The sequence below is a fragment of the Delphinapterus leucas genome, chromosome 14, assembly GCF_059928025.1.
Source record: "Delphinapterus leucas isolate spDelLeu-1000000601 "Yukka" chromosome 14, BTC_Dleu_Yukka2, whole genome shotgun sequence".
In the NCBI taxonomy this organism is placed as follows: Eukaryota; Metazoa; Chordata; class Mammalia; order Artiodactyla; family Monodontidae; genus Delphinapterus; species Delphinapterus leucas.
This window is the reverse complement of record NC_143142.1, coordinates 82,858,481-82,882,200: the sequence shown is the minus strand read 5'-3', so window position 1 is coordinate 82,882,200 and position 23,720 is coordinate 82,858,481.

Here is a 23,720-nt window from a genome sequence, read left to right as displayed (position 1 = left end):
TCCATGTCACAGAAGTGACATGGAGATAAAGATTTGGACTGGCGTGGTCAGAAATGTCAGAGGGGGCTCTTGACGCTTACAATGCTTGCTGTAAACCAGAGGACACCTACTGCCAAAGCAGGGGTGAGGTACCAAAAATTGATGGTGATCGTGCATGGATTTTTAAATTCACCTGTCACATGACTTAAGATTGGTTGTGCTCTTCATCCTACATGATATCCAGAGACCTGATCAGTAGTTGTGGATTACTACGTAAAATTCTGCCACGGAAGATGAAAGACATGGTCATGAAGACTAACCTGCTAAATAAGCAAAGTCCTCTCTCAAGTTTAAGAATAGTCAAACCAAGAAGAAAAAAAAACTGGTTTTCTTCACTTACAAGAATGAATGAGAATTCAAAGAATTCTGTATCAAGTATTTAAAATTAACTAAAGTAAACTAGAGTCTATGTCTACCGAGTTTCCCGATTCTTTGCTGTAAACAGACATGGATTTCAATTCCAGCTTCAGCACATACTAGCTACGTAACCACAGGAAAATTACCTAAGTTATATTTCTGCCTTTGTACAAGAATATTACTGCTTACTTCATAGATTTTTAAGGTTGAGATAATGTAATTCACTAAGAGAGTCTGACCATAGAAACTACACACAAAAACTGTGAACTTATTGTTAATTATTTACTGTTTATATTTTTAAATCTCTAAATTGTGATATTGAGTGAATTAGTGAGAACTACATACCTAGAAAAAACTTATGAGGTATCTAGTATCATAAAACTCCACTTTTTCTTTTTTTTTCAATTGAAGTATTGTTGATTTACAATGTCGTGTTAGTTTCAGGTGCAAAGTGATTCAGTTATACATACATTTTTTTCAGATTATTTTCCCTTACAGGTTATTACAAAATATTGAGTATAGTTCCCTGTGCTACAGTAAGTCCTTGTTGGTTATCTATTTCATATACCGTAGTGCATATATATTAATCCCAAACTCCTAATTTATCCCTTTTCCCTTCATGTTCAATCAAGAATTTTTAAAGTTAATGTTTCAATGTACTCCTGAAAAGATCTCCAGATAAACTCTTATAATACATGCTAATAATTTATAATAATATTTTGTACCAATAGGCATCTAAAGTACTAACATAGTACCTGACACAGCAGTTTATCAATAAATGGTAATTTGATGATGACAATGATAATAACTATAATGATGATGAGATTGGGTGGAGGAAGAGGACAAGGAAAGGAACTAGGGGAGATATTTCGTCAGTTATAATTATACACACTCTGGTCCCACAGGCCACTAAAGAAATGTGAGAGGCATTATAGATTGACAATCCAGCACAAAAGGGTGAAAGAATTTGATCCTAGGAGACACTTTAAGGTGGATATTTTCTTCGGAAAGTCTTTTGAAACATGAGATTCTTAATTATTAATTGAGGTTTTAACATAATTCGGCTTAGCGCTGGAAAGCCCTTTTAATCCTTTCCCCAGCCTGAGCAGCTGGGCAAATGTTTCTGATTCCCGACTGGAAGCATTCGCTAGGAAAGCTCTTTGCTCCAGAACAAGCATTAAGTAGTTAGAAAGTCTCCCGTAAATATTGCACTAACATTAAAGAAATTATGATTCTTCAGGAAAAATAGACATACGTGCCTTTGGATGTTCGGTCAAGCATTAGAAGGTCCACCTACAGTGCAGAGTTGTATTATTTTACCAACTCACACCAACTAAGTAGATAGCAAGGCATTTGCTTCAATCCAGAAGAAAGCATGATCCAAAGTATAATACTAATCTTAACTGTGAACATGTCAAAACTTAAATAGTGTCTATTACAGAAGACCTATGGGTCCTGTGTTGTTTGGCCTGAACCAGGCTTCTATCCTCCTTCCCTGTCAGTCTATTCTTAAAACTATATTTAATATAGTTAATGCACAAATAAGATAATCAGTCCAAATGAAGAACATTCTGAGACTATTTTTCACAAAAGTATAAAAACTAAAATAAACTACCTTATACTTTATACAAGATAAAATGGAAGAGTCCCTCTAATAGAAACCAAAGTCCATTTAAACCATCACCGGAGCAGTGTGTACAACCACTTAACACACAGCACTTACTGTGAAGCTCTATAAAGAACACGGAAGAGAATCAGAAAAAAATGCCAATCCATATTACTCAAAAGAAATAGGGGGGGCTTCCCTGGTGGCGCAGTGGTTGAGAGTCCGCCTGCCGATGCAGGGGACACGGGTCCGTGCCCCGGTCCGGGAAGATCCCACATGCCGCGGAGCTGCTGGGCCCGTGAGCCATGGCCGCTGAGCCTGCGCGTCCGGAGCCTGTGCTCCGCAACGGGAGAGGCCACAGCAGTGAGAGGCCCGCGTACCACAAAAAAAAAGAAAAAGAAATAGGCAGCACATACATAACTTCGAATCCACATCCCCACACTTTGAATTCCCAGGGCTTTCAGGGAACCATCAGCAATCACATTACTTGACATTTTAGCTAACAACCAATCCGTAGTCCTGCTATGAGTCTGCAAAGTTAATTGAACGCTGAAAATGAGTTTGCAGAATTAATCTAAATATTTTAGAATTGAAGTAGAATAAAATTATAAATCAGTTTTTACTTTCGATTTCTATTACAGATAATGGAAATAAGTTTTTAAACTAAAATTCTTACCTTATTTTATCGTTTTTCATACCATTAGGTTTACTGCTATTTCAAAGGATAACAATTAGTATGTTTGAAAATAAATCTAAATACATGGAAAATTATTAGAGCTATATGCAGTTGTAGGTTCTGAACAACAATGCTGACATTTTTAGGACTATAACTAATTTATTTCTATTTCCACATTCTGGACAGTAGCTCAGAAAACGTTACATAACATTCTGTAAATGACAGCTGCATGAGAAGCAAAATAACCTGAATAGCAAAGGCAATAGGTAAAAGGAATGATCAAAATTCTCTTTCAAAAGTTTTGGCTGTGCAAAACTTTCCTATTAGTTGCTAAATCAGAGAAGAAAGAAGGGAAGACAAAGGAGCAGGAAAGAACATGAATGATCCCAAAAAGAAGAGGCGGAGAAACACCTGATTTGTCTTTCTTAGCACACTGGTGAAGCCTTGTGCTTCTTAAGGGATGCGTTTGCAGAGATCCACATTTGAGCACTGAGGGCTTTTGACCTGTTCAAGGGCGATGTCAACTTTTCTCTCCCTCTTCCTCTAAGTACAAATATAAACTCTGAAACAGTGCACAAGACAACCAGAGGAGAACTCAAAAAGGTGGGACGAAAAAGGGAAACTAATTAGGAACTTAGGACTAGAGATCAATGTAGCAAGAGGGTAACTTATGATGCCCCACTCAATAGAAGAGAGAGACCCAGGTCACCAACCCAAATCCTAACTAAGAAAGCAACCAGGTGTTTTCTTCTGTGGATTGAACAGGAGTCTTTTCAACAACAGGCGAACACTGTTGGCAAAAAGGATCAACAAGCACCCAAGGATATGCCCTCCGTTCCCATTCACCACGGGGCCTGACCCTCCCCTTAGATGCCAAGAGACACTGGGAGGCCAGGAGCAGAAGCAAGGGGGCTCCTGCCATCACAGATGCCTACCTGGGAAGCCCACTCCACATGTAACAGGTAGAAAGGATCCTACAGCAAGAAGTACCTGGCCAGGGAAATACTTTCCCTGAGGGCCTGAGGGGTTCTCCCACCTACAGGCAATAGACACCCTGGACTGAGAAATCTTCTTCGGCCCCCATCTCATCCATCACCAGCACAGACTACGGGAGACTCAGTGGTACAAGATAAATCAAGCACTTCAAAATACCAAGACAGGGCTTCCCTGGTGGCGCAGTGGTTAGGAATCCACCTGCCAATGCAGATGACACGGGTTCAAGCCCTGTTCTGGGAGGATCCCACATACCGCTAAGCCTGTGCATCGCGGCTACTGAGCCTGAGCTCTAAAGCCCATGAGCCACAACTACTGAGCCTGTGTGCCACAACTACTGAAGCCCGTGCGCCTAGAGCCCATGCAAGAGAAGTCATCACAGTGAGAAGCCCGTGCACCGCCGCAAAGAGTGGCCCCCGCTTGCCCCTGCTGGAGAAAGCCCATGCACAGCAACGAAGACCCAACATAGACATAAATTAGTTAATTAATTAAAAAAAGATCTCCATGACAACTTCAAGTCTCCTTCATCTGCCTAATACCTGTAGTTTCTTGATGGTCCAAATGAAGCTCTCTTCTTTTCTAAAATCTCCTCTGGTCACCCCAGTTTGAAGATAAGTGAAGTTCTACAGTGGACAATTCATCCCACTCAATTCAAAGATACTGTATGATACTGCAAATTGTCTTCTATTATTTCATATATGTCTATCTTCCCAACTATGATAATTGTAAAATTTTTTGTCATCTTTGTGAATCCTCAGTCCCTGTTCAATAAACTTTTGATAACCATTGAATGCATGGATGCCAGGTCTTGAATGAAAACAATTTTTTTTAAGATTTATGACTTATTTTATTTGTTTTAATTTACTTTTGGCCGCACTGGGTTTTAGTTGCAGCATGCAGGATCTTTCATCGTGGCGCGCAGGTTTTCTCTTCTCTACTTGTGGAGCAGAGGTTCCAGAGTGCACGGGCTCTGTAGTCTGTGGCACGCGGGCTCTAGTTGAGGTATGCGAGCTCAGTAGTTGTGGCTCACAGGCTTAGTTGCCCCGCAGCATGTGGGATCTTCGTTCCCCGACCAGGGATGTAACCCACGTCCCCTCCATTGCAAGGTGAATTCTTTACTACTGGACCACCGGGGAAGTCCCCCAAACTAAGTATTTTCTAATAAAAACACCTCCCATTTCAGAGATGAGAAAACTGAGGTCAATGAATTATTTATAAGATCGGAGTATAAAAAGTAAATAATGCAAAATGTGTAAGAACTTAATGGTAAGATAGAATTTTAGCAGGGTAGAGAATGATGGTCCAAATACCCTTAACGGTGGCAACATCAGACCCAGCAGAAGCTGAATATCAGTGGCAGCCTTTGTGTATGTTATGTCATCTGAGGCTTAGGATGGATTGAAACACCTGAATCAGATAAACATGACAAGAGCAAACTGAAATGAGACAAGTACAAATTATAAAGTGGTCATTTCTTCTGTAACAGAGGTTGGCACATACCTTATTACATTTTAAATGTTATCTATCTAAAGGATGCTGTAAAGATGAGATCACAGCTTACATTTGGAAAGTACAGTGACAAATTTCCCAAGTTAGTTATAAAATTAGAATAGTTTTATCCATTTTTAATGGTAACTAGATGCAGTGCATTATCCTTCAAAATGTAGAGCATTAATTTCATAAGTTATCAAAGGAAAAGGATTTCCCTCCACCACGTCAACTGTATCTATGAATGATATGATGCAAATATGGATGGAAACACAATTTTAATCAAGTACCAATCACATCAAATCACTCCAGAAAGAGGTAATAAAAGAAGGATGAGGTCATAGAAACATTCATTTACATAAAAAAGTAATGATCGATATATTAAGTAGACCAAAGAGTAAGTGATGTATTTGCTAAATGCAAAAGGAATCATTGGAGCTCATATTGAATTCTTCTGAAGTTGGAGCAGATACAGATTTCCATTTTACTGCTATTGAAGGACTGACCTAGAGCCTGACTTATAAAAGATGCTGCTCACACAGCCCATGTTTCCAGTTTCATGATGTGTCAAAGAGGGATACAAATCAAAGGGAAACGAGAAACCTCAAATGGAACCACGAACGTATCTGCCTTGGAAAAACAGATAAATGGTAATTGTGGATTATATTTTGCCTCACGTTTTTAGTCGAAATTAAGGGCAAATAGCAATGCTCCCTGCGAAACAGCAAATGGAAAACTGAATCTGAGACATAACATCATTTTTAATGTCTTTAACCAAAAGCATTCTTTCTACATCTTTCACATGCTTTGATGTCCAAAGCATGCAAGAGAATCAATGCGCTGAAATAACCAGTACAGGCAAAGACAGTCAACTCAAAGGCTTCCTCCTTCACCTTCATGACAGATATTTAAATAAAAGTCATCTGAGTGATTCTCTGCAGGAAGTTAATTTTTTATTTTTAAGAAACTATGGTGAGGGGATGACGGACAGGCAAACTTTAGATCTCTCCCCTTCTAAACACAGAGTAGTACTATCGGATTTAAGCCATAACTGGAATCATGTTCCTTTGGGTAGATGTTGGTACCTGAAGAAGTCTGAGGTGCAGGTGAAACAGAGCGGAACCCTACGGTCCTTGTCCCCCATGTCCTCAGCCTGCCTTCTGTCTGTGGAAAAACTTTAGCCAAAGAATAAGTTTAATCAGAGAAGTGAGAAAATGCAGAAACAAAGGAAAACAGTCCAACAAGACTAAATAATACTAGTTTAGTCATTAAGCAAAGTCAAGGACCTTTAGTTCCTCTTCAAGGGCTCTAGGTAATATTCTGAGCCATATCCTTTGAGCTGTCCTATAGATACTGAAACCCTCACCAGGTGGAAGACGTTAACTGCACGATGACCAGGCTGTAGCCATGACATAAGCTGCCACAGTTCCAAGAACGGCCTCAAGAAAATGCGAACAAACCGACCCTGGAACTGAAGATTAACTGTACTTAGAACAATCAAGACGATGCTGGTCAGACGACCGCATCACCGATTTCAAGATGACCGGCAGAGCTGACTGTGCTGTTTCTGCATGGAGCCCCTTCCCTCCACCTATAAAAGCTCTTGCCCCCTGATTGTCAGTGGGGGAGTCGGCCTTCGGACAGGAGTCTGCTCTCCCTGCCCCCAACCCAGTTGCTGGCATCCAAAATAAAGCTAACTTTCCTTTCCACCACCTCGCCTCTTTAGTAGCTTTTGAGCTGCAAGCAGCCGGACGCCACTTTCCGTTACAGATGCTAGCTACCCCCTGCCCCACAACGTACCAAGTTATGAAGGATGCTACTCAGAGACGCAATTCGGCAAGACAGTCATTTTACAACGAAATGCTTATTAGCAATCAAGCACAAAAGGTGGTCTTTACAGCCTACCTGTAAACTGCATAAAGTTTCAGGCTTCTATCCTTTTAATTGATTTAGTCACCTGTTTATTAATTTTTCATTTAGGGCAATCACCGAAATCCAGAGGCAAGATTCCCTCACCTCAAGGCTAGGATCAGGCAATCAAAAGCTGAATACGGGGCCATTGAAGGATTTAGCCCAGAACATCGTCCCTACACACTGAAGACCAAAGCTTTAGTCCCCCATCCGTGCACAGGTGAGACTGTCTAAAGTGTCTTCAGCCGGTCCGTGTATTTAGAACTACTGTCACCGAAAAGAGCCCACTTCTGAAATTCATCTTGCTAAGCAGTAGGTCATCATTCTGAACAAAAGCTCATTTTGGATATTTAATAAACTAATCCGCCAAGTGGCCTAGTTGAGGGAGATACATGGAATAAAACTGCTCAGAGTGGCCACTTCTGAAGCATGTACTGCCTGGTTAGAACCACCCTAAACGCTCATTTCCTGATTAGAACCTAAGTAACAAACACATCATTTTACACTATATATGCTGATGCATTTAAAGTAAGCTACCATCATGACAGCATCTTTTCCTGTTAAAAAAGTAACTTACTCAAGTCGCAGAAAAACTTGAAGGCACATTTATTTTTTAAAAATTAAATCTACCCAGAATTAATACTCTACCATCAAGTACAACACATAATCAGTTAAAATTTTGACCTTCAACACACACACATACACACTCTCATACATTTTGCTGTGTGTAAGTATACTCAGACACAGACAAATATGAAAGTATATATACTGAGTGACCAGAGATCAACGTACACAAAAGCTCCCTTTACTATGCATGACCGAATGCCGCTGAGGAGCAGCCTCTGCACGGGTAGAACAGCAAGGCTGGGTTTGAAGATTACTCCAACTTTATTTCTACAGTTTGCAGAGGTCTGTCACATGACACCCATTTTCACTGCTCTATTTTCTTGTCATTTGACTTAGACTATTAACCTTATTTCTATTAATTCTCAATTCTAGAATGTATTTCCCACCACAGGGCTACTGTGGTTGACACCAGGTCTCAGAGGAGATTGATTCATTCCGTCATTCATCTGGCAAATACTTACTCAGTTCCTACTACGTTGCATACACCTTTCCAAGGCCTGGAGCTACAGCAAACAGAAAAACACCCATTATTTTAGAGCTCAGATTCTATTGAGATGGGGGGTGCGGCCACGGGGTGCTGTTAGCAATAAATGAAGTAACCGAGTAAAAAAGCCATCATGTCATCTAGCGATGAGTAATAAAGAGAAAAAAGTTAAAGCAAGGAAGTATAATGGGAAGTGCTGAGATTAAAGGAGCTGCATCTTCAAATAGAGTGAAGAAAACCCAACAGATGCAATCTGAGTGAAACCTTAGGAAGTTAGGGAGTGTAGCGTAAATTTCTTGGTCTCTGGATGGAAGGTGCACGTGCAAAGGCTCTGAGTGAGAAACGTCTGTGTTGAATTCAAGGCACAGTCAACAGGCCCACAGAGTTGGAGCAAAATGAGTGGGGATGCATAGATAAAGATGGGGCCAGGGTCCATCAGGTCCAGATTTCACAGGGCTTTGTCAGCCATGGGGCCGCTGGGCTTGTACCTCCCTGAAATGCAGAGCCACTGGAGAGTCTTCAGAGGGGTGACTTTACCTGCTTTTACCTTCAGAAGATCGTTCTGGCTTCTGTGCTGAGAATACAAAGATGGGAAGAGAGGCAAAGAAGAGGAACCACTGGACTTACCAAAGCAAATGAAGGACAGACTAAGGTGATAACAGTAAAGATGGTGAATGGACAGTCAATTTAGTTCGAAGGTGGAACCAATCGGGCTTACACCAGATCAAATATATGATGTGAGAAAGGAAGGAATACGTTTGATGCCAGTATTTTGGATTCGATCTAAAGACTGGCGTTACCATTCACTCCAAATGCAGACTCTAAGCTATGAGATTTTGTGAGATTACCGAGGGAGAGAGGGAGTGGAGATCAATGAGAAGAGGTCCACAGACTCCATCTGGGGCACCACCAATGCATAAAGTCAGAGAGGTGAGAAGGACCCGGCAAAAAAGAAGATTGAGAGCAACCAGAGAGCTGAGAGGAAAATCAGGGGAATGCACTGCCCTCTCCCCATACAAGCCACAGCTGAGATCAGGGTTTAATACGTCTTGTGACTTTACTACAAGCTCAAGGAGAACAAAATTCAAGTTGTAAGCAAGGGATGAAACAGGAATGGCTACACTGCCCGATGGACTTGTGTGACCTTAGGTGCAAATCCAACCTCACGTGGTGCCATGGTGTCAAGATGGCCATCGTCTAGCACCAGTTCTCCCACATGCCCGAGGATGCTCTTTTCCCCCTTGGGGGACACCTGGAACATGTCCAGACTCACTGAAAATAAGACCAAGGAGAAGATGCAACCACAGGGAAAAAAGAATGGCACCACCACATCAGTCGAGTGCTTCACTTCCAAGACCTCATTTCTTAAAATTCAGGATGTGCGTCTCTTGGCACAGATCAGCAGAAGGGTCTCTCCCCTTCCTCTATCTTTATCTGTGGACTATACTTTATGGGCCTACTTTTAGAATGTGCGTTCAGAGCACAAAAGACCAGCATTCGTCTAAATGCTAAGCCTGGGGTAAGAGGGCAGAACGTTGCCTTCCCCTATTTCGTTTTTCTAAATTAGGCACTAAGAGGAAGGAGAATGGCTTTGAGAACCAGCATCGCTCCAAGGCCTTATTACGCGGTATCCAGTATCACTGCATGTGGATGCTGCCTGTCTGTCCACATCTAGGCCTCCTTCCAGCCTCACATGATGATGACTGAGCACCTGCCCTGTGGTCTTCCAGGGCCTCAGCTGCTGATCTCCCGGAAGCCAGCTCACAAATGCCCTCACAGGGACAAGCCAACTTCACAGCCATAAGTTCATCTTTGGCAACGACACTTTTCTCACTGGGAACAGAGTCTCCAGAGGTCCATCTTTGTATCCTTGGAAGGATCACTGTTTTGGGAGGCTCTTAGTACAATTCCCTTTTCTAAGCTTAAGACTTCTTAATATTCACCACATGCTTTATATTTTATCTGTCCTCTTTCATTGGAAAAACAGATGACAAATGGGTAGTGTTTATTATTCTCGGTAAGTCAGATAAGACTTACACACCTTTTTAAAGAAGAAGAAAATTGCCTTATTGCAATAAATGAGCATGTGATGCTTGGAAAGTTGCTGTGAGAAAGTGCTGCTCCAAATTCACGCCAGCTGACCACTGGACATCGTCTCTAAAGTGCATCCATTTGTTCGCTAACTTATGCCAGACATCCCTCTTAGCAAAATTGGGGATAATGCAGTGAACAAAGCAGAGAAAATCCTTTTTTCCTTCTAAATGGCATCCTAGAGGAAAAGTGCCCAGGAATCTGTCTCCAATGAGGTAATAGTCGTCTGAGTGGAACTCACAACAGGCACTCATTTATGCCTAAAAATAGACGAAGAAAAGCCCGTTAGTATTAGTTCCCCACCGTCACCAAGTTAAGGAGGAAGTGAACAGTGGACTGCGCATCCTAGCAACCCTGAGCGGAAAGAGTCCTAGCCTCCTGCGGCCCAAATGGGGGGCCAGAAACCTGCCAACTGGTGCGCTGCCAGCGGATCCATTTTCATGAGACTCTGCTCCTGTGTTCCAGCCACCGGACCTCAGCGGGCAGGAAAGAGAAAATACCTGCCCAAGGTCCTCAGCTGTCAGAGAGGGACTGACCAGCAGAAGACCCTGAATAGAATCCTAACAAGGAAGATTCTGCTGGAAGAAGGCAGATGCACAGATGCAGGGAGTACCACGCCAGCAAAGCCACGCCCAGGATGGTAACACGTTGCCACAGGGTGAAGGCCACGTGAAGACAGCAAAGACTGTGTGACCCTGCCACCCACAAAACCCCCATCGAGAAAATAACTGAGAAAGCCTCTATCCAAATATCAACAACTCAGAAAGCCTGAAATCACCGAGAGAGAAAATAGTGAGAAAATGCAGTGGGTGGCATCAAAGATGATGATATTCTGCCTGAGTTAATATAAATGCTAAATAAGGATTCCTGACATTAAAAAAAAAAGACATTGCAAATACATTCTCATAATATTTTGAAATTAAATGAACTAAAAGATCAATACTCAGATCTGTGGCCAAGGAGAAGGGGAGGGAGGGAGGGAGTTTTGCTCACAGGGTAGGAAAGGAATGAAGGGAAACTCTAAGATCTCTTCTTTCTAGGCTGACAGAGAAGAGTGTGAAGAATTACCATATAAAGAGTTATTTTCCTTCCACATCATAGTGAAGAAATACATGTATGATTATAAACATGGGAAAAGGGAAAGTAACCACTAAGTCCAAAGAGCACACAGTACATCATCCAAGCAGGAACATTTCTGAGACTGAAGACGCTCTATTCACCATTACCTAGATGATGGGCACCAAAGGGACTGTTTGGGGGCAACCTAGGAAGTATGGCTAGTCAACCTAAAAGGGATAGAAAAATGCAGCAAAATGTATCAACAGGCAGTGTGATTTAACCAACCAAAACAAAAGGATGGAGGCACCCAAAGACACGTAAGTGGTAAACACAAAAAAAAAAGTGTGTTGAGTTTTATACATGATGTGAGCAGAAAAAGCAGCTCCATCCAAAGACAGACTGTAACGTTGCTTTAAAACAAAGAAATGGAACAACAGCTCTTTACAAGAAATACATTTAAAACAAAGTGTCAAACAAGAAGGCTGACAATAGTGGGTGGGCAAACATATCAGGAAAAAAACAAAAGAAAACAGGAGTGACAGAGTTGCAATCCGAGGAGATGGACTTGAGGTCAGAAGCACTAAACATGATAAAGAGCCATCATGTAGTGAGGGGCAAACAGGCGCCGTAACTGAAGGAAATAGAGCTGCCAGGAGACACAAAGCAAAGCAGCAGTTGCACAGATGAAGCAACAACTCGTGTAAACAAGGAACACTCGAAAAGGACACAAATCCAGCAGGAAATTTCAAGCCATGTCTTCAGAAGGCTGGAATAAATGAGGACAGAAAGGGAACTGAATAGTAAACAAACCTGAATGGGTAAGCAGACGTTAATAACGTGTGAGGAGGCACCTACTTCTGAGTCTACAGAACGTTTAAAATTTAACCCTGTGTTTTGCCACAAAGAACAAATTAACAAGATACATATCTTCCAGTACACTTTCTCTGATGGAATCCAAAAAAAAAAAAAAAATGAATGTAAAGGTGACCAAATATATTAATTACTTTGATATTTAGAAACTTTTTCCTAACATTGATACTGCAAGAGTTGTACTCAGCAATGTCCAGCTGTAAAGATCTCCATAATAAAAGACTGAAAATAAAACACACTAGCACTTAAGGTAACAAATAGAAAACAGCAAAAAGCAGCAAAGGGACTAAGTATAGCCAAATGTAGAAAGTAATAGATTTTTTTTTTTAACAAATAGAATAAACCATCAAGATGAAAAGTTGTTTCTTTAAAAAGTGAAAAATACATTTATTTACTTTATATAAAGTCCCATAAACTGCATTAAGGAAAAAAAAGGACTAAAATTGAGTGATTAGAATGGTTAAAGGTATTAACTGGACTAACGGTCCCTAGTGAGAGAGAGTCTAAAGATGGGAAGAAAAGCTCTTCAAAGTACGTTGTAGACACAGGTACACAGAGGGAAGATGATGTGAAGACACAAGGAGAAGATAGACATCTACAAGCCAAGGCATGAAGCCTCAGAAGGAGTTAACCCTGGCAATACCTTAATCTTGGACTTCTAGCCTCCAGAACTGTGGGAAAATAAAGTTCTGTTGTTTAAACCAAAAACAAAAACACAAAGTACATTGCAACCATTTTCAGTAATCATATTAGTGATAATAGTTTCAGAATATTAGACAGATGTAGAGATATAATAGACTAATGCAAATAGTATCATTGAACAATTTTAACAATGTTAAAGTTATAATACTAGTTGGGTGCTTATTTGGATCCAGACTCTGTTCTCAGTGCATAATTTGTATTTATCCTCACAACCACCTTACGTCACTATTATCCACATTTGACACGGAAGTAAGCTGAGGCCGTGAGAGGTTGAGTAGTTGCCCAAGGTCACAAGGCTACTAAGTGGTAGAACTGGGACTGTCACTCAGATGTGCTCCAGTGGGCATGATCTCTCCACCTCAATTATAACAAGGAGAGTTTATTCTATAAATGCGAGTGACTCTATCAACGATTTTATAGAAATCTGTTGACAGTATTGATTTTGAAACTCTTATAACTATTTAAAAACTGCGACTACTACAATGTTGGTATGAAAGTCTAGTGGGGGAAGCCAGAAAGTTAAGTGTAGAGTTGACCTCCATTTCCCATACAAACCCATCCTTGGGGCTAAGTGGTTTCCACTCCCAGTCTGTGAAATACCCGGTCTAGTACTCAGTACTTCTTCAGTCTCAGAGAGGGCAGAGTGGACGGGAGAATAATCCATACACTTCTCCCTCGTGGTCCAGGAACCGCAGCCTCAGCATCACCTGGGAACTTGTTAGAAGTGCAGAATCTCAGGCCCTACCCCACACATATTGAATCAGAATCTGCATTTTAACAAGGTCACCAAAGCACTAGACTGTAGCTTTGGCTTTTAAACATGTCTCGCATTAACCTGGAGTACTTTCAAAAGATTAATGCCTGGATCCTGCTAGGAACAGACTCTGATTTAACTGTGTCTTCGGCATGGGGATTCTTAAAATTTCCCGAGGGGATTCTCAGGTTCAGCCACTGGTCTACCTCTCCTCTTTCCCCCCACCCCCTTCCTGCAGTTCTCACTAGGCTTTCTGTGGCTGTGGCAATGGGCAGACAGCAGTAAAGGGAGATGCCATCCAGGGCGCGTGCCTCTAGGAATAGTGGGATCTCCAGGGGATTCACGCTTTCATGCTGTGACATGCATCAGGTAGGTGTCCTCCCCCACTGAGCCGCTCTGCCCGGTCTCACTGTGACCCAGGCAATATCACCCTCCATCTGGCCCTCACTTTTCCTTTTTAGGGAACACCTCTAACCTCCTGTGGCTGAGGGTGTCTTGACCCTTTTTGGGGAAGGTCTCTAAGGTAGCACCCAGAATGTTCCCACTGCATGGTGTAGGTCTGGCCCCGAAAACAAGCATCTGTGCTGCTCATGAAACCCAGAGGGGCCCTATGGCGCTCCCAGGCACAAAGGTCTTTTTGTCCCCATTTCTTGGAGGCAAGACGGCAGCCTCCATGACCGTCCCTGAGTTCCAAGGGGCAGATTCGAACAGTTGCCAATTAAGGGAGAAGAAACCACCTAAGGCAAGATTAAAGGGACCAGAGAAGCTCTTCAAGATTAGGAGACCAAGCACCTGAGACCCTGCGCACCCCCTCACCTTGTCAGCAACCCCTCGCTTTTGAAACTCTGTAGAAGAAAGAAGAACAGGACTGTTACTGCCTTGCCCCTTATCGCACACCCCTGACCACAAGCTCTGACTGTAAGACCTCTCCCTATTCCCCAGGGAGGGGGGCACAGGTCTTGAGGTGCGAGCCCGCTGTGTTCCCCTCTTTGCCTGGCTAAGAATAAAGCCACCCTTTCTTTCTCCTCCAAAACTGTCTCCTTATCTGATTTCGACATGGCAGCACTCAGAGCAGATCCCTAGCCCTGACGCAGCCACCTTTACCCCCTGTGAGGACAGGGCAGAACTGCTCATGGACCCAGTTCTACTAAGCCTTAGATGCCAGTGATATTCCAGCCCCTTTGCTTAGTAGCTCTGGATACAGACCTCAGCATCTCTCACAAGGCTTTGGCTGACAGAAAGCACCCCAGCCCCCTCCAGCAGGGAGGACATGGCAGTGTGTGTGGGACAGGGGTGTCAAAGCCAACCAGCACCCACCAAAAAGCCATCCTCCTCAATGTTTAACTTCACATTTTCAGATAGTCAAGATTTCCTAAGAACACAGACCTCTGATCATTTTTACATTTGCATGTCCGACATAAGTGGTCAGTCACCTCTTCTTTAATATGAGGGTGCCTGGCACTGAAACGGAGCAGGACCCTGGGGCACAAAAGCCTTTCTGTGGCCTCCATTCTTGATTACAGGAAAGAGGCCTCCTTTAGCCTCCAAGACCTTCCCTGAGTTCCAAGGAGCAGGTTTAAACAGTTGCTAATTGTGCAGGAAGACAAGGGAGGAACAGCCTAAAGAAACAACAGTGCAGCCTTGGGGCAGGGTCGGGATTCCCCCTCATGGGATACACAGAACAATATCATTGAGCTGTTCTGTAGATACTGAAACCCCCAGCAGGTGGGAGAAGGTAAGGTTGCTGCCCACAAGCACGCAGACCCCAGACTGGCTGGAACCAGAAGGCTGATAATGCTGACTCCCCATGACCTCACTACGGACCAGTAGGAACCATGTCCACGAGCTGATCACAGCCTCTTTGAACCATTACCAAACTCCTCACTGCCCACTGCAGGTTGGGGGACACAGTTTTGCGGGCATGAGCCCGCTGTGGCCCCTTTGCCTGGCAAAGCAATAAAGCTATTCTTTTCTACTTCACCCAAAACACTGTCTCTGAGATTTAATTCAGTGTCTAGGTACAGAGGCCAGATTCGGCTTCAGCACCTATTGTCTGCCTTGGTACCCAGGCTAAAACTGAGACATCAAGACTTCCATTTTTCCCTCTCTTACAGTTACATCAAGAAATTAAAAGAGGGATGTGATATTTTATGAAATGGCTTTTTAGCATTAATGAATAATAAGATAGAAAATTGAAGAAGACAGTTTAAAAAAAATTTTTTTTAAGATTTACCAAAAGGAAAATGGAACCGTAAAACCATATTAAGGAAATGCAAATTAATACCACAGTGAGACGTTCCTACACATCTATCAGAATGGCTAAAATAAAAATAGTGACATCACCAAATGCTGGTGAGGATGCACAGAAACTGGATCACTAGGACTCTGGTAGTAGTCATATAAAATGGTACAGCTCCTTTGAAAAGCAACTTGGCAATTTATTTAAAAACTACACATGCAACGACAATACAGCCTAGCAATTGCACTCCTAGGCATTTAACCCAGAAACATGAAGATATAAGTTGGCACAAAAACCTATACATGAATGTTTACAGCAGCTTTATTCTCAGTAGCCAAAAGTGGAAACAATCTAAATGTCCTTCATCAGGGAAATAGTTTAACTTTAGTACCTCTGCACCATGGACTATTACTCAGAATAGACAATCAACTATTAATACCCACAACAACCTGGGTGGATCTCTGGGGAATTATGCTAAGTGAAAAAATCCAAGCCTAAAAAGTTACATACTGTGTTATTCCATTTACACAACATTCTTTAAATGACAAAGCTATAGAAATGAAGAATGGTCTGGTAGTTGTCAGAGATTAAGGACAGGCTGGGGGCAGGAGTTGAGAGCGACTATAAAAGGGCAACAGGAGACAGCCTGTGATGGAAATAGTCTTTCTTTTGAATAAATGAGTGTCAGGATCCTAGTCGTGTTATTGTACTAGAGTTTTGCAAATGTTACCGTTGGAAACACTGGGTAAGTGGTACAAAGGATTGCTCTGTATTTCTTACGTGAATCTATAATTATCTTAAGTTGAAAAACATTGTTTAAAAAAACCTGTCCTTCTTCTTGTGTTAGCCAGCAGATGACCTCCCTAGAATTTCAACGGCCCAAACTAGATACAGGCAGACCTTGCAGATCCTGCGGGTTCTGGTCCAGACCTCTGCAACAGTCACACAAAATGATGGCTTTCCCGGTGCGTATAAAAATTATGTTTACACTACACTGTAGTCTAGTAAGTGTGCAATAGCATTATGTCCCCCAAAAACACCAATGTGCATTCCTTATTTAAAAAATACACAGGGCACGATGCGGATGGGCAGGTTGCTCAGCTGCAGGTCTCATGAGACTGCAATCAAGGTGTCGGCCAGACTGAACTTATTTTTGGTGGCTTTGGGGAAGGAGGGGCTGGCAGCTTCATTCAGGCTGCATTCTGCCCCCAGATGTAGGGCCAAGGTTCCTGCACTTCGCTCTCAGTGCTCCCTATGGGGTCCCTCCAGCAGAGCCCACACCCTCCTCTGCTGTCACTGCCTGACTCCCCCTGCCTCAACTCCCCGCCCCGCCCCCCCTACGTCTGCTGGGCCGGGTTCTGTTGCTTAAAAGATTTCTGTTATTAGACTGATCCTGCTTGGGTGGTCTGCGGTAATTTCCCTATCTCAATGTCCAAACCTCAATTTCGGCTGCAAAGTCCCTTCTGTCTTATCATGTCACATTCACAAGTTTCTGGGATTAAGACACATGCATTTGGGGGGGGGGGCCTAATCCGCCTACCTTTCCCCAAATAGAGAGAAATTCTAATTCTACATATTTTTTCCTCCTGAATGGAAAAAAAAAAAAAAAGGAAATATCAGTTTGCTAATTTTCTATTATGCATTCATCTAATTCTTTATAAAACGGAATATTTAAAATTAAACTAAATACACATGAAATAATAATGAAAAATCTAAGTTTTAAAATGACCTTGAAAATGTTGTAACCAAACAGACCTGGTAAGAAAATCTGAAGTCCTAAAGCTCAGTTCAACCAGTCACCAGAAGAGTGTAAACCTCACCCCAGAAGCACTAAACTATCCATCCGTTGTTTGACCAGCAGAAGAGAGCACATATGAAAGTTATTTTTAAAAGCCACAGTAAACTTTAATATGGTTTCCCATAACACAGGACACTCCTGTTATATTATTTAGAAATATCATTCCTATTGTACAGAGTATGTAGTAAGTACAAACGACAATAAAACAAATCTGAATCAAAATGGACTTAGGTTAAATTATACCATCTTTAAACTGGGGATTCTATTTCATTGCAAAGGCAAATCCTAAACTAGACTACTATAAATTATTATATTCTACACACAAAAATCAAACTTCCAACACCATTCATAATAGGTCAATAAATTAAAAGTGGAATATATCATGTTTTATATATTTGATTCAATATTTTAGGCATGCACCATTTGAATTTAATAACAAAGATAAATATTTGGAGGCTTCTTTTGTTATCTTTCAAACCCACAGCATCTCCTTAATCACTTGGTCTGATGGAAGTTTTAGCACACAGCAAGGACATGTTAACCAGAAGCAGAGTTTCTTTTCTATTTTGGGGACAACAGTGATCAATGTGGCCTGTAAGTTTCATTCAGCTTGACTCAACTGTAGAGTTCTTCCTGTCTGTAGGACCCTGACGGCTATTTTCTTAGAGCATTTAGCTAAGAAATGTACATTGCAATTGTAAATTCCTTCTCTGCCCCTTTGAGATGTAAATACTTCAAAAGCCTTTTTCAGGTTTCACCACACAGGAATCTCTCTCTCGGGTACCTGGGAGCCACTCTTTTCAAATTTACTCTTCGCTAACACATATATATATGGAATCTAAGAAAAAAAACAATGTCATGAAGAGCCTAGGGGTAGGACGGGAATAAAGACACAGACCTACTAGAGAATGGACTTCAGGATATGGGGGGGCAGGGTAAGCTGGGACAAAGCGAGAGAGTGGCATGGACATATATACACTACCAAAAGTAAAATAGCTAGCTAGTGGGAAGCAGCCGCATAGCACAGGGAGATCAGCTCGGTGGTTTGTGACCACCTAGAGGGGTGGGATGGGGGGATGGGAGGGAGGGGGAAGCAAGAGGGAAGAGATATGGGGACATATGTATCTATATAACTGATTCACTTTGTTGCAAAGCAGAAACTAACACACCATTGTAAAGCAATTATACTCCAATAAAGATGTTAAAAAAAAAATTTACTCTTCTCCTGTTCCTGTGGGAGGGGGAGGAACCTAGCTTTGATAAGGGCCAATTAGCAAACAGATGGCCTAATTACTGTAACCAACACGTGCCCAACCCACGACTTCCTCCCCAACTCTTCCCGCTTAAAAATCCTCCCGATTGTTTCAGCAAATTTGAGTTCAGTCTCTCTTCCTTATTGCCACAGTCCCGAATTAAGCCTTTGCCTGTTAAACTCACCCAGCACAATTCCTTTCACAATAGGAAAAATATTGTTTCAATTCCTTTCCAGTTGGAACTCCAGTTAACGCTCTGGGAATCAAGAGGTGGAAAAGCTTACGGGATGTAATACGTTAAAAAATATATATATATCCACAGGGTTAGGATTCAAAACTAAGTGCTATGGAGAACCAGAAGTTTCAAGCCTTAATATATACATCAGTGAAATTGTGTCTAATTTTACAAAGGATAAAGTAAAATGATCAAATATCTTGTGGTTAAAGGTAATTAGTGCTCGAGTACGTTCAAAAACAAAAATCCTTATTAAAAAGCAGCTTTTTAAGGTTCAAGAAAATTTAAATTATTGCTCTTAACAGACTTTTTTTTTTGGCAATTCCTCAGATAGCCTTGGGCCATCAGTGTCACAAGATATTGTTAAAGAAAGAAAAATACCTGACTCTAGAGAAAGGTTAGCTCAACTCCTAGGAATTTCAATTCCTAGTTTTTTTACAGAATTAAGTTCAATTGAAATTGTCACTTTTCTAAATACAGAAAAAGAATGTTAAGCTAACCCGGAATTGATGCTCATCTTCAGTGTTTTGCAACCTTCTCTTTGCACCTGGAGCAAAGGTCCAGGCGTTGATATTCCAACGGGAATCTACGTGACGTTCAGTGTGGGCAACTGATCTGAAAGCCCCACACAACCCACACTCCTCTGATTAAAGTTTGGCATTTGCAGGCTTGCTCTTTAGAGCAGATGCACGCTGCCTGGAATTAGAAATATGTAAGACAGAGGACCTTCACGCTGCACGGAGAATGTTTCTCGCTCTTCTCTTTTCATGAGGCAGAGGAGTCGCCAAACTTTCCTTAAAATCACGTGGATCAGGGCTTCCCTGGTGGCGCAGTGGTTGGGAGTCCGCCTGCCGAGGCAGGGGACACGGGTTCGTGCCCCGGTCCCAGAGGATCCCACGTGCCGCGGAGCGGCTGGGCCCGTGAGCCATGGCCGCTGAGCCTGCGCGTCCCGAGCCTGTGCTCCGCAATGGGAGAGGCAACGGCAGTGAGAGGCCCGCGTACAGAAAAAAAAAAAAAAAAATCACGTGAATCACTCGGTTGTGAGTACAAGTCTCAAGACAGTCTTTCCAAAACTCTCCACCTCACGCTCCTGAAACTTCTCTGGCTATCACTTTCAAGTTCTATTTAATGGAGAAATAGTTCTGTTCTCTCAAGTATTAAGGGATTTTGCTTGTTTTCTACAAAGGGTCGCTCATGTCAATTTTATGTCTGTTCTGTGATGTGAGATAACTTGCTGTTGGTTAGAGATGACCAGGACTTTCCCTGGGGGTCCAGTGATCAAGACTCCGAGCTTCCACCGCAGGGGGGCTCAGGGTTCCATCCTTGGTCCAGGAACCAAGATTCCACAAGCAAGGCGTGCAGTGCAGCCAAAAAAAACTGCGATGACTTATTAACAATATAATTAGCCCTTCACCATAGGCAGAGAGAGTGGGATATAAATGCTGACTGGGCCTAACCCTGCCTATTTTTTGGTCACCAGGGATAATGAAAATATGATGCAGCCTGTTCTTTGTGAGACAGCTCAGGTTAAGATGAACGAATTCTGAGTGTCGCACGAAGATTCCGGAGAATTCTTCATGCTCATATTTATAATTGTACGTTTCATATAATTAGCATCATTGACTAAGTCATTTTCTCACCGATTACTAGAATAACAAGGTGCTCGCACACTACGAATTCATCTGCTACACTGCTGCAGTGTTACTACCTTCTCCAGGCTCTTGGCACATCTGTGCAACTCATGGCCGCAAGCTGAGCTCAGCTTCAGTCTTTGGCCCTTCCTGAACTGGATTCCAGAATTGCCCTTATATTTGACCACCTACAGGGTTCAATCTGCTTTATCCTCTAAGAGGGGGATTATCTCCTTTTTCTCTTCGGTCACATCACATATGGATGATGGCCTTGGGTGTGAGACTCCTGTAAGTGTGATGAAGATTCCCATGATGGAGGCTAAGTAAACCACGGAAATAATCCATAACTCTTATCAACATTTACAGCACGTTTCTAAGAGTTACTCAATACGGTTTAGTAAAATCACTACTGATAGTGATAATATAATACATTTACTGAACGTCTTTTACAAGCTAGATACTATGTTCAATGCTTTACATAATCACCATTTTTGGTTTTTTATAGAAACCTTTAGATTAGTCCTATAATTACCACTATTCTGAAGAGAAAAGTGACGCCATGGAATGTTAATAATCTTGGTGAATCAAGCAGCTATCAAGGAGGGGGGTCAGGAACTGAACTGCAGCATTCCAATGCCAGAGGCCCACGCTCTTTGCTCTTAATTAGGTGAAAAGGCCTTTACCATTATTAAATGTGTTTTAGGTTTTGAAATACATGCCAACTTAAAAAGGTACATTGGAATGCAAGTAAGTTAGGGGGTAAGGCTATTTTAGAGATAGTCTTGAATTCAGTCTGATTTCTGTAAACAGTAAATCACTCCCTAGCTAGAGCAGATTATCAGTAACTATGTATTCCTTACAACACAGCTCTGACTTGCGATTCTACGAATGAGAACTGATACTCATTCCTGGCCATCCTTTGGATGACTGGTGATTATGGTGCTGGTCACCTAAGGGGCCCTCTGGATCCTCTCATCTCTCTTCTGGCATCCACTCTGCTTCTCCTGAATAAACTTTTGATACTTACATATGGCCACATATAACTGAGTGTTGCTAAGTCGTTTCTTCTACCTGTTCTGTGTGTGCGTGTGTCTTCTTTTATGGGAATATAGTTTATTTACAATGTTGTGTTAGTTTCAGGTGTACAGCAAAGTGAATCAGTTATACATATATCCACTTTCTTTTTGACTCTTTTCTGATGTAGGTCATTACAGAGTACTGAGAAGAGTTCCCTGTGCTCTACAGTAGGTCCTTATTAGTTATCTATTTTATATATAGTAGTGTGTATATGTCAATCCCAATCCCCCAATTTATCCTTCCCTACCTGTTCTGTCTTGCATCGACCTGCCTCATGCTGTCTGCATTATGACAGCCCTTGGAGAGGAAATGCTCCTCAGTCTCATGATGGCAGAATTATGGTTGAGGCCAAATGCAAGGCTATCCCACTAGGAAATCAAGCAAGCTATCTTAGTTGTTTTCTCCCTCCCAGATTTACCCCTCAAATCTGTCACCTAAGTGTCAAGATTATAACTTTGAATCCCACTTTTAAAACTGGGCTTAGCATATAAATGACCTTAACTGTCAGTGACCTACATTTCCAACCACATAAGAAATAAAATTGCTCTTTCCAAAATTGTCATAAATAGAAAAGCCCATTTAACCTTATGATTTAATAGGTTCAGAATCAAAATTGTTGTTGAACTCTGTTTTGCCTTGTATGTTAAAGAGGCACTGAAAGAACCCGGGGGTAACAGACTTATTATTTCTTCCTGCACATTGACCCTACACCTTCTCATCAATTCATCATTTTTGGTCAAGTTTAAAAAATGAGCTGTCCCATCCAGACCCTCAATCCGGATTCATAAAAGGCCCATGGACAGGCTTCAAGTGTCTGCAACCTCTGAAATTACATGCAAAATATAAATCATATATGCATATACACGTTTTTGTAGAGATGGGTTTGCTTTTATCCGATTCTCTGAATGATTAGTGACTACAGAAGATTAAGAATCACTACAGTGCTTATGGAATGAATGAGAGAAATTGTGACTAGCACCCCACATCAGACAGCAGAAGTTGAAGTTGCACAGCTTATACTGATACATCCTCTAAGCTTTCAAGAGGCTGTAACTCTTGCTTCTGGAAGTATTACTTCCTTAATATTCTGAAGGCATTCCCACTGTAAGACAGTTAGATCTCTGATAAACGGCAAAAATATACACTTATAGCATATCCCGTATCTAAAGAAAATGTATCCCCCTCCTAAAGGAAAGGAAAGACACAACAGCAAACTAACAGATGACACAGTGGTTAAGTAAATGCTAAAGCTAAGGTTGTCCCTGGGCATGCATCAGTTTCAGCACCAGGCTTACAACATTAGGATTCAGGCCCATAGCAGTCCGGATGCCTTCTCTAGGAAGCCAATACTCACTCAAGATCATTTACAAAACACTAGTTAAAACACTGCCAGGCCAATAGACAACCAGGAATCACACAGAGGCCCACAAGATCTTTTTTCTGGAGGGAAAAAACCCCACAATTTTGTCCCACAGATTTCTAAGGACTAATTAAATCAAATATGACTTAGTAGTAAAATCACCCAAAACAAAAGCAATAAACAGACTGACTCCCAAACACTGCAGACAATAAAAAGGAGGAAATGCATCATCCACATGGATGAGGAAATAAAAGACGGAATAAAACAAGCAGCAAAGGGTTCCCAAAATTATCCAGGCAGAACTGGAAAATGACTGAAAAGAACTTTAAGAAATAAAAATTGAACTAAAAAAAGAGTATTTCTGAAAGAAAATATCTTGGGATAAACCACAAACTGACAGAGATAAATTTGGGAGAGGAGTTGAACAAAGAGGATATAATGAGAAGATATAACTCATATCCAGTGAGAGT